This window comes from Colletes latitarsis, unplaced genomic scaffold, assembly GCF_051014445.1.
Source record: "Colletes latitarsis isolate SP2378_abdomen unplaced genomic scaffold, iyColLati1 scaffold0021, whole genome shotgun sequence".
Lineage (NCBI taxonomy): Eukaryota > Metazoa > Arthropoda > Insecta > Hymenoptera > Colletidae > Colletes > Colletes latitarsis.
The window spans coordinates 4,090,553-4,097,179 of NW_027488371.1; positions in this window are offsets into that span (position 1 = coordinate 4,090,553).

Sequence of the window (6,627 nt, forward strand, 5' to 3'; positions counted from 1 at the left end):
CGTTTTCTAGGTTGGATCAGGTAGTAGTGTGGTACCACACTGAAACAGTGAGTTAATCCTGGATTCGATCTATATATTAGAGGGTAACACCGGTTATGTTTGGGTTAGGTCTGGTATTTGCCATCATCTGGCTCATACTTTCGCATTTTTCGCATACTTGTTGGCCAGATCCAGGGCGTTTCCTGGTTTGGATCACGTAGTAATGTGGTACCACACAGCCACATGAGTTAATCTTGGATTCAATGTATATTTTAGAGGATAACACTGGTTAGGTCAGGGTTAGGTCTGGTATTTGCCATCATCTGGCTCATACTTTCGCATTTTTCGCATACTAGTTGGCCAGATCCAGGGCGTTTTCTGGTTTGGATCACGTAGTAATCTGGTACCACACTGAAACAGTGAGTTAATCCTGGATTCGATCTATATATTAGAGGGTAACACCGGTTATGTTTGGGTTAGGTCTGGTATTTGCCATCATCTAGCTCATACTTTCGCATTTTTCGCATACTTGTTGGCCAGATCCAGGGCGTTTTCTGGTTTGGATCACGTAGTAATGTGGTACCACACTCAAACAGTGAGTTAAACCTGGATTCAATCTATATTTTAGAGGATAACACCGGTTAGGTCAGGGTTAGATATGGTATTTGCCATCGTCTGCTTCATACTTTCGCATTTTTCGCATACTTGTTGGCCAGATCCATCGCGTTTTCTGGTTTAGATCACGTAGTAATGTGGTACCACACTGAAACAGTGAGTTAATCCTGGATTCGATCTTTATATTAGAGGGTAACACCGGTTATGTTTGGGTTAGGTCTGGTATTTGCCATCATCTGGCTCATACTTTCGCATTTTTCGCATACTTGTTGGCCAGATCCAGGGCGTTTCCTGGTTTGGATCACGTAGTAATGTGGTACCACACTGAAACAGTGAGTTAATCCTGGATTCGATCTATGTATTAGAGGATAACAGCGGTGTGGTCAGGGTTAGGTCTGGTATTTGCCATCATCTGTCTCATACTTTCGCATTTTTCGCCTACTTGTTGGCCAGATACTGGGCGTTTTCTGGGTTGGATCTCGTAGTAATGTGGCCCCACACTCCAACAGTGAGTTAAACCTGGATTCAATCTATATTTTAGAAGATAACACCGGTTAGGTCAGGGTTAGGTCTGGTATTTGCCACCGCCTGCCTCATACTTTCGCATTTTTCGCATACTTGTTGGCCAGATCCAGGGCGTTTCCTGGTTTGGATCACGTAGTAATCTGGTACCACACTGAAACAGTGAGTTAATCCTGGATTCGATCTATATATTAGAGGGTAACACCGGTTATGTTTGGGTTAGGTCTGGTATTTGCCATCATCTAGCTCATACTTTCGCATTTTTCGCATACTTGTTTGCCAGATCCAGGGCGTTTTCTGGTTTGGATCACGTAGTAATGTGGTACCACACTCAAACAGTGAGTTAAACCTGGATTCAATCTATATTTTAGAGGATAACACCGGTTAGGTCAGGGTTAGATATGGTATTTGCCATCGTCTGCCTCATACTTTCGCATTTTTCGCATACTTGTTGGCCAGATCCATCGCGTTTTCTGGTTTAGATCACGTAGTAATGTGGTACCACACTGAAACAGTGAGTTAATCCTGGATTCGATCTATGTATTAGAGGATAACAGCGGTGAGGTCAGGGTTAGGTCTGGTATTTGCCATCATCTGTCTCATACTTTCGCATTTTTCGCCTACTTGTTGGCCAGATACTGGGCGTTTTCTGGGTTGGATCTCGTAGTAATGTGGCCCCACACTCCAACAGTGAGTTCAACCTGGATTCAATCGATATTTTAGAGGAAAACACCGGTTAGGTTAGGGTTAGGTCTGGTATTTGCCATCATCTGGCTCATGCTTTTTTTTTTTTTTTTTTTTTTTTTTTTTTTTGTCGTGGGGAAAATCTTCGAAAGACTCCCTCCCACCTCCTTGGGGAGAGGTGGGAGGGGTGTGTGGGATTCCCCGCGCCCGTACAACGACAGGCGCGGGACCTACCCACTAAAAACCCCACGGTGACCCTTCGGCACGCTTTGGGAGGATACCGGGAATCGCTCGAAGCATTCTTCCGGTATCCTCCCCGTGCCCGCGCTTTCGCGCCCATCCCCCGGGGGGACAATCGGTCCCCCCAGTAGACACACTGCCTCATAGCGGCGGGACGGGGCCACTCCATCCCGCCGCTATCCGTCCCGGGGCCGCACTTAGTGGCGGCTGCGAGCCCCAACTCGCAACCGCCCGCGACCCCGTTTCCACCCCTCGGCGGCCGGGCGTTCATGGCCACACCAGACCGCCGAGGGTGCCTCTCCTTGCGTCGGACCGGTAGGGGGTGGCACTCCTACCCCCAACCGGTCCGACCCGGCGCCGCCTGACGGGAGGAGGGTCCCCTCAGCCTAGGTCATCCGCCACCCCTCTCCCAGCCTAGGTCATCCGCCACGCCGAGGCGGCCGCCCGCGACGCCTCGCGACCGGGCGACGACCTCGGGCCACCGCACGAGCGCGAGCTTCAGCGTGCCGCTGAAGCTCGCGCTCCCTCCCCGCGGCCTCCTTCTGCAACATTACGTTCTCGCAGAAGGAGGCCACGGCCCTCCACTTCTCCTCGCTGCCGAGCATGGCGCGCACCACGCCCGGCAGCGAGACATCCCGCTCGACGACGCCGACCAGGACACGGCGCTCCCCCTCCCACGCGGGGCATACCTCCAGGGTATGATCCGCCGTGTCCTGCTCAGCGTCGCAGTGGCAGCAACGCGCCGTCGGCTCCTTCCCTATCCGGCACAGGTATCTTCCGAAGCTGCCATGCCCGGAAAATACCTGTGCCATCCGGTAGGTGAGGCTGCCATGGCCTCTGTTCAGCCACTCCTTCAGGAGTGGCCGAACCGCCCCGACAGTCCGGTGCCCCGCGGTTGGCAGAGCCAGCCGCTCCTGCCACGCGAGCAACACGGACTGCCGGGCCTGGCGCTTCAAATCGCCCCAAGCTGGTTCCTGCCCGCCCGGGACCGCCCCCACCACCGCGCGACGGTCGACGCGGTGCCGGTACATCACCGCGTGCGACCGCGCGAGCAGGTCCATGGGCGGCATCCCCGCTAGAACCGTCGCCGCCTCATGTGACATGGTCCGATACCCGCGGACGACCCTGAGCGCCATGCGCCTCTGCACCCGACGCAGCATAGTCATGCTGCGCCGGGAGGCAGCCAGGTCGTCCGCCCAGACGGGGGGCCCGTATAGGGCCACCGACTGGACCATTGCCACATAGAGGCGACGAACTCGGCCCGCCGGGCCCCCCAGGTTGGGCAGGATCCGGCCCAGAGCCGCAACCATCCTTTCCAACCGGGGGACCAGGCAGCGGAAATGCTCCTCGAAACGCCAGTGGCTATCGAGGATCAGCCCTAGATACCTGATCTGGGGCTTCACCTCGATGTCAGCCCCACCCACCCGGATCAGAGGGGGTGGCGGATCCTGCCGAGGTGAATGAAACGCAATCACCTCGGTCTTATGGACCGCCACCGTCATCCCCATCCCCCTGATCCGGTCGACGACTCGTTGCGACCCCTCCTCCGCGCGACGCATGGCCCTCCCCCAGTGCGCCCCGACGGCCAGCACCAGTGTGTCATCCGCATAACACACCGTGCTGACGCCGTCGGGGAGGCCGGCCCGCAACACCGAGTCGTACGCGATGTTCCACAGGAGTGGCCCGAGGACCGATCCCTGCGGAACACCGCAGTACACCTCCCTCCGCATATCACCATCCCGGCCCGGATACTCGATCCACCTGCCGCGGAGATAATCCCCGACGACCGCCCTGAGACAAGGGGGGACCCGATGATATTCGAGTCCCCTCCTTATCTCTTCCCAGGGGAGGGTGTTAAAGGCATTGGCAATATCCAAGGATATTGCCAATGCCACCCCTCCCCGGGAGACGGCCGCCCCCGAGAGGGCCCTCACACGACCTATCGCGTCGATAGTCGATCGGCCCCCCCGGAAACCGAACTGGCAGTCGGCCAGACCGGGATCACCCCGCGACAGGTGCTCGACGAGGCGGGCAGCAATCACCCGCTCGAAGAGCTTGCCCACCTCGTCGAGGAGACAAATGGGCCGGTATGCGGAGGGAGACTCCGCGGGCCGACCCTCCTTCCGGAGGAGGACCATCCTCGCCACCTTCCAACTGGGGGGGAATCGCCCGTCCCTCAGGCAGCGGTTGAACAACCGCCTGAGGTCGGCCCCAAGGACGCCCTGGGTCAAGACCCAAACCCGGCCGGGCACACCATCCGGACCCGGGGCCGTGTTACGAACCCCGAGCCGTCTGATGGCCGCTGCCAGCTCCTCCTGCGTGACCCCCAGCTCGGCCGTCCACTCCACTGGGACAGCCGCCGCCGCCGGAGGACGCGGTCCCCTCTCCCCAATTGGGAAGAGTGTATTGACCACGTCCTCCAGCAGCCGGGGGTCAAGACCCTCGGTGACGGGGGGCGCCCACGGGCGGAGCTTATTCAGCACCACCTTATATGGGCGCCCCCATGGATCGTCATCAAGGGTCTGGAGGAGCTCCTTCCATGCCCGGGTCTTGGCCCGTTTGATGGCGACCTGCAGAGCAACCCGCGCCACGCGGTATGCTCCATACAGGTCATCAGCTGCCCTCGCTCGCGCCACGCCGTCGCCTGTACGTTGACGACGGCGCGCGCGGGTGTACTGGCGTCGGGCGCGGACAGTCGCGACTCGCAACTCCGCGATTGCGTCCGACCACCAGTACACCGCCCGGCGAGGAGAAGCCCGCCCGACCCGAGGCATCGCCGCGTCGCAAATACCCGCGACCAATGCTCCGAGCCGGGCGACCTCCTCCTCTATGCTCGGCAACTCGGCCGCTCCCTGCGGCCAAGTTGCAGCGAGGGCAGCTGCCATCAGGGCGTCCTTGTCCAGGCGCCGAAGCGCCCAGCGGCGTGGTGGGGCGCCACGCAGGCGGCCGTGTCGGGATGCACTCGCGGCGGCAGAGACCTCCATCCGGATGTACCGGTGATCGGAGAGTGTCTCTGCCCCCGCGACCACGTGCCAACCCGACACCATGCGCACGGCGTTGGGGGTCGCGAATCCAACATCCACGATGGACCCCCCATATCGCCGCACGCATGTGTGCTCCGACCCCCGGTTCAATACCCGGAGGTCGAGCCCCGCCGCCCAATCGCCCAGGATCCCGCCGCGAACGGAGGTCCTGGGGGATCCCCAAGCCACCGACTTGGCATTAAAATCCCCCAGGACCAGCACCGGCCGGGCCGCGTAGCGCTGCACGCATGCCGCGACCTCGGCCAAGTACAGCTCGAACGCAGCGTGACCGCTACGGGGCGAAATGTAGCACCCCACCACAGCGACTCCCCCCCAGTCCACGGCGACGAATCCCCGACCGCGCTCCAACAAGGAGAACGGTGGGGACCCGTCGCCCCCTCCCCATACCGTCGCCACCAAGCCGTCCGCGTCGCCCACCCAATGAGGGTGATCAGGGACGCGGTACGGCTCGGCGGCGACCGCCAGGCCAACCCCCCACTCCGCGAGGACTTGGGACATCAAGTCCTGTGCCGCGCGGCAGTAGTTGAGGTTGGCCTGGAGGAGGAGGCGCGGCGGCATTAATTAATGGCCGCGCCAGCCTCCTCCCGGCCGTCCGTCCCCGTAGCACCGTCCACCTCCATGGAGGACGATGCCACCGCCCTCGGCACCGGAGCCGGTGCAGCCCGCCTCTTCCTCTCCTTCCGGGAGGGGGGGGGGAGCACTTCTTGCTCCCCACCCTGTGATCGGCTGGCCTCCCCATGTCCGCACACAGCGGGCAGTGGGGGGCCGCCGAGCACTGGCTCGCACGGTGCTCTTTGGCACCGCAGCGGTAACACTGACCGCTGCGGTCCACCGGCGACGTGCACCACTGCCTCACGTGCACCAATTCGAGGCAGCGGTGACACTGGAGCGGGCGCGGCGCGAGGATTTCCACTCGCGCCGAAACCAACCCCACCAACACCCTCCCGGATTCCGCCACCTTACGGGCGGCGGAGAGGGGGCACCGGGCCCACACCGACCCGAGGCCGGAGGGCGACCTGCGGATCGGAGAGAACCGCAGGTCCTCCACAGGACAGTCCCCCGCCCTCGCAAGGGCACGGGACACATCCTGTGCGCTGACCGAGTCGTCCAGCCCAGAAACGCGCATCTCCGTGCGCTTCGTGGGCCGGGCGACCCGGACACCTCGCTCGCCCAGCTGCTCCCGGAGCCTCTGGGCGAGACGATCCGCCTTCGCGCCGCCTTCTGCACCGGGGATCTCCAGCAAGAGACCCCCGGTCACGGCCCTCTTCGCCCTCACGGAGGCGATGCCCAGCTCTTCCAGGGAGATATTCTCCCTGGCGAGCCGCATCGCCTCCGCGAGGGTCAGGTCGCCCCCCTGCGCAACGGTCAGCGTCACCGCTGCCGTTTTTGGGGGACGACCTGGTCGTGCCTTCCCGACCTTCGCGGCCTTTACCTTGGCCGCCGGCGGCGGAGGCGGAGGCCGCGGTTGCGAGGCCTTCCTCGCCGCCCGCTTCGCCTTCCGCCCCACCACCTCACTCCACGCCACCCCCCCCCTTGGGAGGGT